Source organism: Ursus americanus, chromosome 3, assembly GCF_024610735.1.
Source record: "Ursus americanus isolate L20-20 chromosome 3, mUrsAme1.1.p, whole genome shotgun sequence".
Taxonomy (NCBI): domain Eukaryota; kingdom Metazoa; phylum Chordata; class Mammalia; order Carnivora; family Ursidae; genus Ursus; species Ursus americanus.
The window spans coordinates 90,754,545-90,766,497 of NC_142129.1; positions in this window are offsets into that span (position 1 = coordinate 90,754,545).

Below are 11,953 nucleotides of genomic sequence, written 5' to 3' on the forward strand. Positions count from 1 at the left end.
TCTAATCTTGATCAACTGCTTTCTCGTGCGTGGATTAGGCCTGTTTCTCTGGTGCTGTTCCAGCTTCTTGAGGTGAGAATATGAAAACTGCATTTTAGATTTTTCTATTCTTTTGAGTGAGGCTTGGATTGCTATGTATTTTCCCCTTAGGACTGCCTTTGCAGTGTCCAATAGGTTTTGGACCGTTGTGTTTTCATTCTCGTTGGTCTCCATAAATTGTTTAAATTGATTTTTGATTTCCTGATTTTTTGAATCATTCTTGAGCAGGATGGTTCTTAGTCTCCAAGTGTTTGAGTTTCTTCCAAATTTTTCCTTGTGGTTGAGTTCCAATTCCAAAGCATTGTGGTCTGAGAATATGCAGGGAATAATTTCAGTCTTTTGGTATTAGTTGAGACCTGTTTTGTGACCCAGAACATGGTCTATTCTTGAGAATGTTCCATGGGCATTAGAATAGAATCAGTATTCTTTGGTTCTGGGGTGTAGTGTTGTATATATATCTATGAGGTCCAACTCATTGAGTATGGCATTCAAAGCTCTTGTTTCTTTGTTGATTTTCTGCTTACGTGATTTATTGCTGATAGTGGAGTGTTGAGGTCCCCTACTATTAATGTATTATTATCTGTATGTCTCTTTATTCTGGTTAAGAGTTGGCTTGTGTATCTTGCTGCTCCCCTGTTGGGGGCATATATATTTATAATTGTCATATCCACTTGTTGGATACATCCTTTAGGAATAATATAGTGCCCTTCTGTATCTCTAACTACAGTCTTTAGTGTAAAATCCAATCTGTCTGTTATGAGAATTGCTATCCCAGCTTTCTTTTGAGGTCCATTGGCATGAAAGATAGTATTCCATCCCTTTACTTTCAGTCTGGATGTATTTTAGGTTCAAAATGAGTCTCTTATAGACAGCAAATGGTTGGGTCATGTCTTTTTATCCAATCTGCAACCCTGTGGTGTTTTATGAGAGCATTTAGGCCATTTACATTGAGACTGATTATTGAGAGATATGATTTTAATGATGCCATGTTGCCAGTAAAGTCTTTGTTTCTATCGATTGTGACTTTCTGTTCTGTATCACTCTTGGGGCCTTTTTACTTTTATAGAACCCCCCTTAGTATCTCCTGTAGGGCTGGTTTTGTGGTTACGAAATTGGTCAATGACTGGCAATTCTGGAAGGTCTTTATCTCTCCATCAATTCTGAATGACAGCCTTGCTGGATAAAGGATCCTTGGCTGCATGTTTTTCTCTGAAAGAGCTTTAAAAATGCCCCCCCCCCCCAACCCTTTCTCTCATTCCAGGTCTGTGTAGACAGGTCTGACATAATTCTGATACCTTTGCCTTGGTATGTGAGAAATTTCTTTGCCCTGGCCACCTTCAATACTGTATCCTTGGATCTAATATTTGCGAAATGCACTATGACGTGACATGGCATAGTTTTGTTGTGGTTGAGCTTAGGAGGGGTCCTCTCTGCCTCTTGGACATGAATGCTTGTTTCCCTTGCTAGATTAGGGAAGTTTTCAGCTACAATTTGTTCAAATATCTCTTCTAGACCTCTGTTTTTCTCCACCTCCTTGGGGATGCCGATGATTCTGACACTGGAACGTTTCATTGAGTCAGTAATCTCCTGTAACCTACATTCTTGAGATTGGATTTTTTTGAGCCTAGATTCTATTATAGCTTTCTCTTCTACTAACCCAACCTCTAATTCACTGATACGCTCTTCTGCCTCATTCACCCTGGCCGTCAGAGCATCTACTTTTAACTGCATTTGATTCATAGAATTTTTATTTTCTGCCAGATTCCCTCTCATTTCCACCCTTAGAGATTCTATATTCTCATTAATGTTTTCGTTAATACTTTTTTCAAGTCTACACATCATCTTGACCATTGTTACTCTGAACTCCATTTCTGATAATTTGGTTATATCCATATCCATTAGTTCTATGGCAGAGGCCACAGACTCATTTTCTTTTCTTTGTTGGGGGGGATTTCTCCTTCTCGTCATTCTGATGAGGAGAGGTTGCGGGGTCATCCAGAGCCCAAATTATTGACCAGGACCCAGGCAGTGTGCACTTGTTTTATAGGGACCTTAGGGATGTGGGCTTCTTGATTTTTCAGCCTGACTTCTGGGGGAGGGGCCTGCCACCCCCATCCTCAGGCAACCCTGTTTGGGTAGCGTCTCCCTATGCCCTGCGAGGGGGGGATTGGGATGGGCACACTGTGAGCCGGTATTTCCAGGCTTTTGTTCTCTGGCGGCTTTCCCTGGCAGTTTGCTGTGCCTCTTCTGAGAGTCGGAGCAGCAGTAGCTGAATCTCAGACTCTGTCTCAGAACAGAGGGATTGCAGACAGTTCTCCACTGGGCCCCTCTGGCCACTTTAACTCTGTTTCTGTTGGTGCTACTAAACCCTACAGTGTCCCTGGATGTGCGACCCACAGCCGGCGTCCCAGCCCTCACTTCCAGGGCTGGCGCATCTCTGTCCTTTGTGTTTCTAACACCGCCAGCCACCAGCCGCCAGCCGCCCCCCCCAACCCCCGCACGCTCCGGAGCTCTGTTTCCGTGTGGTTCGCGCATTCCGGAGCTCCAGTTTTCAGACTGGTCGCACGCATTCCCTGGCTCATGGTCTCAGTCTGCTCTCTCGTGGGTGCCGGTCTGCAAGTCCACCCGCTCCCCCGTGCAGGTGGCTACCGCTTCCCAGCACCCGAATGCGGCGGCTCCCTCCCCCTTCCATTTATCTTCCGATATCTGTGTTCGGCTTCACGGCTCCCCGCTTTGTACCTCAATACTCAGCGCTGGAGATGTTCATTTGTAGAGATCCAGATGTATCTTCCTGTGTCTCAGGCTGATTCCGGGGATGTTCAGGCTGGTCTGGTACCTATCCAACTCGACTCAGTGGACCAGCTGAAAAAGGGGACCCCTACTCCTCCACCATCTTAACTCCAGCTTCCATTCTGAAAACTATAACACTGATGAAAGAATTGAAGATGACACAAACAAATGAAAAGATGTACCATGCTCATGGATTGGAAGAATTAATGTAGTTAAAATGTCCATACTGGGTAAAGCATTCTACAGATTTAATGCAATTGCTATCAAAATACCAATAGTATTTTTCACAGAACTAGGACAAATAATCCAAAAATTTGTTTAGAGCCACTAAAGACCCCAAATAGCCAAAGCAATCTTGAGAAAGAACAAAGTTGGAGGTATCACAGTCACAGATTTCAAGATACATTACAAAGTTGTAGTGATCAAAACAGTATGGTACTGGTACAAATATAGACACATAGATTAATGGAATGCTACAGAGAGCCCAGAAAGAAACCCATGCTTATTTGGTCAATAAGTATTTGACAAAGAAGGCAAGAATATACAACAGGAAAAACACAGTCTCTTCAATAAATGGTGTTGAAGAACTTGCTATGTGCAAAAGAATAAAACTGGTCCATATATCATGTATGTAATAAAAATTACACATACAAAAACAAACTCAAAATGAATAAAGACTTGAATGTAAGACAAGAAACCATAAAACTCCTAGAAGACATAGGTAGTAAATTCCTTGACATCAGTATTAGAATTGTTTTCTTTTATCTGACTCCAAAGGTGAGGTCCACAAAACAAACAAAAGGGCAAAATAAGCACATGGGACCACATCAAATTAAAAGCTTCTCCACAGTGAAGGAAACCATCAACAAAACAAAAAGGCAAGTTACTGAATGGAAGAAGATATTTGCAAATCACATCAGATAAAGAGTCAATACCCAAAATATATAAAGAATTCATATGACTCAATAAAAAAACAATCTGATTTAAAAATGGACCTGAATCTGAGTTTCTGTGTTTCTAACTAGCCCCCTCCTCTTGGTGATACTGATTACCTGGTTTGCGGACCACTTCGGTAGCAAAGCTCTAGATCACAAATGAGGATGGACCTCATCATCCTTACTTTCATTCCCTAGAAGCCCTCTCTACTATCCATTCAATGTCAGTTCTGGATGTGTTCAGGATCTGTGTGCTGTGTTTGCTACTACATAGAGGAAAAGGCTTAATTATGGCAGGTGACGGGGATGCGCCATCACCTCTGCTTATCCTGTGCAGCTTAACTGGAAACTCCTTTACAAATGGAGCTGAGCTCATAAGTCAGAAAGCATTGGTGGAATCATGGCCAAGGCCTGGGTGGGGGGCTTCTAGGGAGGGAAGGTAGGAAATGAAAGTTCTTAGTGTCATCAATTCTCACCATTTTTGGATGTTCACATCTCACTGCACAGGAAACAACTTCATATGCAGTTTCCTTCATGAGTCCAGGAAAACCAAATTACTCTTTGGGTAGAAGGTAGGTAAGAAGACTTGTTTCCTGTCAGCAAGAATTTTATATGTGTCCAGAATCCAATCCCAGGGTTCTGCACATTTGAGCTTTAATTGAAGAGTGATAGCTTCACACTCAGAAGAGCTGCATGTCACTCAGAGCTCTGAAGTTACCTGCTCAGGTTCTCGGAAAAGCTACCCGACCTCCCTGAGACTCATATTTTACACCTGTAAAATCCAACAGCATAAACTTTCTAACAACCCTATCACGTGGAACATGTGAGAAAATAGATGGAAGAACTTTGAAAAATAAATAAAACATTATACAGGTGTGAGGAACTATAGGGAGAAGACTTCTAAGGCAACTTAGCTATCCAATTGCCCAACTGTAAAATTATGGCTAAGACTTTATTTTTTAAAATTTTTTTAAAAAGATTTTATTTATTTATTTATTTATTTATTTATTTATTTATTTATTTATTTGACAGAGAGAGAGAGAGTCAGCGAGAGAGGGAACACAGGCAGGGGGAGTGGGAGAGGAAGAAGCAGGCTCCCAGCGGAGGAGCCCGATGTAGGGCTCAATCCCAGGACTCTGGGATCACGCCCTGAGCCAAACACAGACGCTTAACGACTGAGCCACCCAGGTGCCCCTATGGCTATGACTTTAAAAACCCATTAGGTGGGGCCTAAATACACCAGAGGAAGGGGCAAAACAGAAAGGTACAGAAGGTGCTCAGGAAATCTATCACATACAATGGTGTTTCACATCCAAGGTCAGGATGCTGGTCAGGACAGAGCCAACCAAAGCAAGACTCCAAATGGTGGACTAGATGGCTCCCTGGAGGTGTGCAGTATGCATTCAGCTTGAAGCTAAAGAGCTCTTACTACTTTAATAAAGCACATTTGAGTAAGAAGATGGAGTTGGTTTTTTCCATATTGTTGATACTAGAATGAGAATACCCCCAAAAATCCAATGTAAGGAGGGAAAAGAACAGAGAAAGTATCCACACCTCTCCTCTACCAAAGAGTTACACCCATTCGGAAGCCTTCCAACTCCCTAATATTCTTTCCTACCTCCTAGATCTGAATTAACAAATCCCACGCCCTTATTCTGAAGAGATTGGAGCATATGCTCTGGATTGGTTTCTTGATGTTTTTGGAAGAAGCATGAATAACTCAGAAACTACCTGGCATACAGAGCAGGAGATCTGGGACCTGGCCAGAGGAAGTCACAGAAAACAGACCGGTTATAAACTCTTGTTTCTTAGTCTGCATGGTCTAACGACCAGAAGATGTTGTTTCAGACTTCATGAACAGTATGATTCTGATGAAACTGAGGATACTGGGCTGGGAAAAGAGAGATGAGCAAGTCAAAGAATCAACTCTGTCCAAAGAATGACTCTTCCGTCTACCATTGGATTCTGCTCAAATGTTTTCTTCTAGATGTATCTTTCTCTGACACCTATTAAGCAAATCAATACCCACCCAAGGCATATACACACCTTGCATCCCTTTTCTTTCCTCCTCTATCTCAGCACTTGGCATCCTGTGTATTGTTTTTTTCAGTTTTCTCTCTTCCTCAGTATATGGTAGTTTCATGAAAATTTGATTTCTTTGTTTACTATTATATACTCAGCACCCAGCACAGTCTAAAAATAATAAGTGCTCAGTAAATATCTCTGAATGAATCATGCCCTGATATCATGTCCCTGAACAGTTCCCTCACCTTATAGTTTTAGATTCTTTTTTTTTAAAGATTATTTATTTATTTATTTATTTATTTATTTATTTATTTATTTGACACAGAGAGAGAGAGAGAGAGAGAGAGAGAGAGAGAGAAATAGAGCGTGCACAATTAGTACAAGCAGGGAGCCTGATGCGGGGCTTGATCCCAGGACCCTGGGATCATGACCCGAGCCAAAGGCAGATGCTTAACCAACTGAGCCACCCAGGTGCCCCTTATAGTTTTAGATTTAATTCTTATGCCTCCCCCCCATCATTCTTCTTATGTCCTTCAATATTTTTACTAGCCTATTTTACTCATCATCACTATCATCATCAGATAAATTTTTCTGTATTTCTATTTTCTATTTATTTGTGGAGAATTTGAAAACCTATGGCTTTCCAAGGCAACAGCCTCCTGACAATATATCCATTGGGCATAGGAGGGACCAACAACTGCATTTCAAGTTAAACATTTCTCAACCTCCTTTAGCAGGTTGCTTCCTTTGTGAAATCCACTTCTTGGGGTATGTTTCTCTCCAGGGCATTTATGAAAAGCAGCTAGGATAGTTAGATAAAAGGAAGTCATAAGATCACTTTCCTGGTGATATCATAAATCAGGGGCAAATGGTATGCCAATATTCTAACTCCCTGAATTGCACAGTGATTTCTGAGTGGCAAGAAACATATTTCTCTAGTTTGAGAAATTTTGTCACAGGCAGGAAAATATCCTTGGAAAATGTTTGACATACAGTAAGCACTCAAAACTTTTGGAATGAGTATGTGGATGAAATCCCCCTGGATGCTTCCTTTCTCCTTCCTATGTTGGTGGCTTGAATATGGGGATTTGTGGTAGAATTAACTACATGTCCATACTTTTTTCTCCAAAACCCAGCTGTCCCTGTGTAGCCTCTGTCTTCCTGTACATAAAACATTCTCTGTGCATCTGGAGACTCAGAGAAAGGACCCTGCAAGTCTGCACATGAAATTTGCAGCACTCAGCTTCTGCACCTGTGGGCTGAGCGATCTGGAATATATTTGTGTTTCCCGGTCATACTTGGAGCAGTGAGATCTGACCTTTAGAAAGCAGTGGTTTGTTGAGAGCCTGCTCTTAGTTCTTTTTAAATCATGTACACATTGCAAAAGTCGGACACCTCTGCCTACCAAAGGCTGAAAGAATGTGCCTTGAAGCCAAGTCTAGACAGAATTCCAAGGCAGGGGAGTCAGTGGGACAGGGAAATCACCACAGGGTCTATGCCAACTTTCTGTCCTGCTATTTTACCATTTTTGTGTTTCTGGATTTTAGCCAACATGAGAGGCCTTTTGTGCCAAGAATGACCATAACAAGTGGGTTGGGGTTTCCACTGAAGGTTAATTTAAATGTTCCACCTTCCTTCAGCTCCTCATTTAGTGTGTGTTACTGTTCCCGAGGCAGCCCCAAGACTTTCCAGGCCTCTGGTTTACTGAGGAAAGGAGCAAAGGGAGGCCAAGCTACTCTGTCATTTCTGTTTATAGACACCTGTAATCAATCATCAGATGAATGGGGATTTACAAAAACAATTGAATTAGGAAAGTACTAATCCCAACTGTCAATGTGATGAGTAAAATACAGAATGAAGGTGAAGAAGACAGGCAAGATGTTTCTGCTGCACTTTCTGCAGATGTCCAACCCAATTTAACAACTCAAGGCTGTGCCATACCTGAACCACACAGCTGGCAGCCTATTAAAAGCTGGCGCCCCAAATCTTCATGTGGTTCATGATCTTTATCTTAAACTGCCTGTCCCCACCTATTTCAAACTCCATGTCCTGAGGGTAACATTCTCACAGTGTCTGGCTTTCCTTGTTTATAGTCTGCTCTCTCTCTCTCCCTCATCCCACACATCCAATCCATCCTGAAATCCTGCTGATTTTACTCCTCGCCCATTCATACCCACCTCTACTGCCACTGCTCTGGTGCTGGCTCTACCATCTCTCACCTGGACCATTGCAGTCACCTTCTGCTCACCTTCCTACAGCCATATTCTCTACACAACCCCGCTCTCAAACACATTCTCCACACTGCACAGTACCATGAATCTACCATATGAATCTGACCTTGTTCTTTCCTGCCTAACATTCTCATCTTTGGTCATAGCAGACCGTTTATAATCTAACTCATACCGCCCTCCCCACACACCTCTTCTGTATCATAACTTATGCCTTTGCCCTTGCTTTACCCACTTCCCAGGCACTCCTAACTCATGTCACTAACATCTACTTCTCAAGACTTGGATAAGGTTATATGTTCTAGAAATCTTCTCAAATGACCTTTCTCACTCTGCTCATAACTTTCCATGTAATTTGAAATTATTTGATGACATATATTCCCTAAACTCTCAAATCCCACAAGGTAGGATTATACCTGCAGCGCCTGGTCCAATACTTGGGACACAATAGGTACTCAGGAAGTCTTTGTTCAACGGAAATTATTAGCTTCACTTTCTTCTCAAATCAGTTTTCTTGGCATTGATCTCTTGACTTGGCTTTATTTCTGTCTTGGCAATGGTTTAGACTGTTCTTCTGGTGATGCTGCCTCTGGTGTCTTGGTGAAGTAGGACCACTACTTCTAGGTAGGACCAATACTGCTAGGACATCTCTCAGTGATTCAAGATCCAGTTTTGGGATCTCTCAGTGGTCTCTTTACAGTTCTAAGAAGCTTTTACAATGAGGATTTAATTCCTCAATGACTTTGAAACTAGGTTTGGTGAGTTGAGTATATGATTACTGTGAAATTAAAAAGTTATCTCAGAATAAAGTCATAGAGGAATAGGATTATATGGAAGAGGTAACCAATGTATAGCATCCTATAGACACAAAGGGCTGGTCATCTTATCTGGAGATGTACTAGACCTAGTACCCAGCTGGTAATAATGTTTCTTTCCTGAATTCTAGCTGCATATCAGCATCACCTCGGAAGCTTTTGGAAAAGCTGAGGGCCAGGTAAAATCCTAGAGACTCAGATTATTTGGTCCAGGTAGAGCCTGAGTATTTACATCTTCTAGAAAGTCCTCTAGCGATTTTTTGAGCATCCAGGATTGGCCTATAAAGGAATTCTTCCCATTAGCTTCTTCCCAGCCAGAGTAAGTCTTGTTCATTGTGCCCCTAATAATAGTGGATTTCACAAAAGCTTAGCACCGCTTCAAATGATTCTTCAACCTGGAATTTCACTATGAGAGGCATTTGTTGGAAAAAAAAAACTACAAAAGGATCACATTTATGTTTTTCTTACAGTTAATTTAAGCATTGATAGACACTTGCACATATAAATATATATTCAATGCAAATGTAGCGCATCTTGTATATACACAGAATGTGGGAGGACAGGCATTGCTGTGCTGTGACCTACTGAAATAATATACTTTTAACTTTATTTGGAGAAAGTCTGGAGACTGGCCTTCGTGAATGTAGGTGGGAAGACATTACAAGGAAGCAAAATTTGCCATCCCAAAATGTGTCCCTTTGGCATGTGGATTAATTCGGGCTGATTATTTTGGAAAAAAAAAAAAAACAACAACCAAACAAACAAAAGACTTAAGAAGCTTTTGTTTTTGCCTATCCCTAATTGCCTAAAAGAATTTAGATAGAGGACCTATTCCAGGAAGGGAGCTATCACCATAGATAATTACAGTATAATATGAACTAGGTAGGGGAGACAGGGAGGAACCTAGCAAAGCCTGTCTGATAAAAAGTTCTATGTTTCTGAATGTTTACTGAACATTTATTCTTTCCATTCTTCCTGTGAATTGTCTTCCCTCTGTGTGAAGCCCGCTATTCCTACCCCCTTCTCCTTAGTCCAGAATGACAGATATACCTCATTTTGCCTGACTATCTTTGAAATCTCTCATGTTTACATGGATTCCCTGTACATCTGTAATTAAATTTAATTTTCTTCTATTAATCTGTCTCATGTCAATTTCTCAGACCAGCCAGAAGAATATTAAAGGGTGGAGAAAAGTTTTTTCCTCCTTAACACTATCTTTCAGGGTGACGGCGCTGCCTGAAAGACAAACTCTCCTGTTGCTCACAGTTTTTATTTATTTTATTTTTCTTTTTAAAGTATTCTTCATGTTTTCCTGAAGGAAGACCAACCATCATTGAGAGGATTAAATAGTATATCAATCCTTGGCACTTAAAACTTAAGTTTTAATTTTTTTTAAGTTTTATCTTATTTTTTTTTCATTTTTCAGGTATTTCATACATCCTATATTGGAGTTACAAGTTCACAAATTCTGTGCTCACATTTCTTTTGATCTTTGAAGAACATCCACCTTGAGAAGGTAGGGTAGCAGAGGTTAAGCAAATGTGTTTGATACTTGTTTCATATTCATTGAGGAGACTGTAGATAATATGGCTTAGTGATTATAAAGCAATTAGAGCGGTGCCTTGCACCCAGTTAGTCATATATAAGTGTTTGTTAAACAAAAACAAATAAATATAGTGGAAAGCTGCTATTTTTGCTTCCTGAAATTCCCCAAACTTATTATAGAGAGCAAAGCTTTGAAGAGCAGGGCCATAGTAGGACATTCAGGTGTGCCTTTCTAGCACTTTTATCTTCATTGATTCCTTCCTAATAGTCTGATAGCAAAGGCTTTTACTTTGCTAGTTCTTTTCCTTTCCAGGACAATTTAGGAGTGCTTTGTTTTGTCTCTGAGATTTGGGAGCAGGCAGAGTTCATAAAGAAATTATAAGTCGAATTTAAAGCAACTCAACAAGTTCTTATTAAGTATCACTATGTTTGTGTGTGCATATGTATTTCTCATTATACATCACACACACACACACAAACACACACACACACACACACACACACACCCCAGACCTACTGGTTTTGGATGGAAGGAGTTTGTGATCTAGCTGATATGTCCATAATTTATCCATATCTCAAATGTTTTCCTGCAAAGAGCCTGACATAAAATAGAATAATTTTCTTAGGCTATATAATGACAGCTCTTCAATTGTAAGCAACTAAGTTAGACTCTGGATAACTTAGGTTAAAAAAATGAATTTGTTGGAAAGATAATGAAGAACACTCAGAATAAAGGAAAACTTCATGATTATTTTTCTTAAAGACACTACACTATATTGTGTTTTGTTAGACAGGGTGAGAAAGTTGGATTTAATTACAATGAAAAAGGAAACCATCGGTGGATTTAAGGGAGAGAAGTGGTGTGATCTGATTTATATTTTCAGGTAATGGCTCTAGCTGCTGTGTGGCTAATGGATTGTAGACATGGGAGATTGGATCAGGATAACAAGTTAGGTTTTCAGCCAGGTGAGAAATGATGGGGCTCTTGCTAGTGGGAAATATCCACATGGAGAGTAATGAACAGAGTGAAACATATTTTTAAGGTTAGAGAAGGGAAAGAAGCATCAAAGGCTCCTCATCAGAGGCTCTAAGACTTCTGACCGGAACAACTAGGTGAACAGTCATGCTACATACTAAGAAGAAAAAAACTGAAAAAGAAATATGTTTGAGGATGGCATCAAAATTATTGTTGTGTCAGTTTGAGGTGCCTATTATATATCCACATGGAACTGGTAAGTCAGAAGTAGGTATCAGAGTCTGGAGTTTCAGGGAAAGGTCAGGGCTAGGGCTATCTCTTTTCAAGTTTTATATAGGTGAATTTAAAGTGGTGGGCATAGATGAATGTTCTAAGTTAAAGACAGAGAGAGAGAATAGAAGAGGGCTAGGATGGCACTTCTGGGTGGGCACTTCTACATTTAATGGTCAACCAGGGAGGCAGGTGAGGGAGGAGTGAAAGCAGGAGAGTGTGGTGTCACAGCAACTCAGACAAAATCCATTAAATCTTGCTGAGAAGTAAGGAGAGGAGAGAGAGGCTGCCAATGGATTTGGTGATGGTGTAGAGGTCATGGGTGATTTT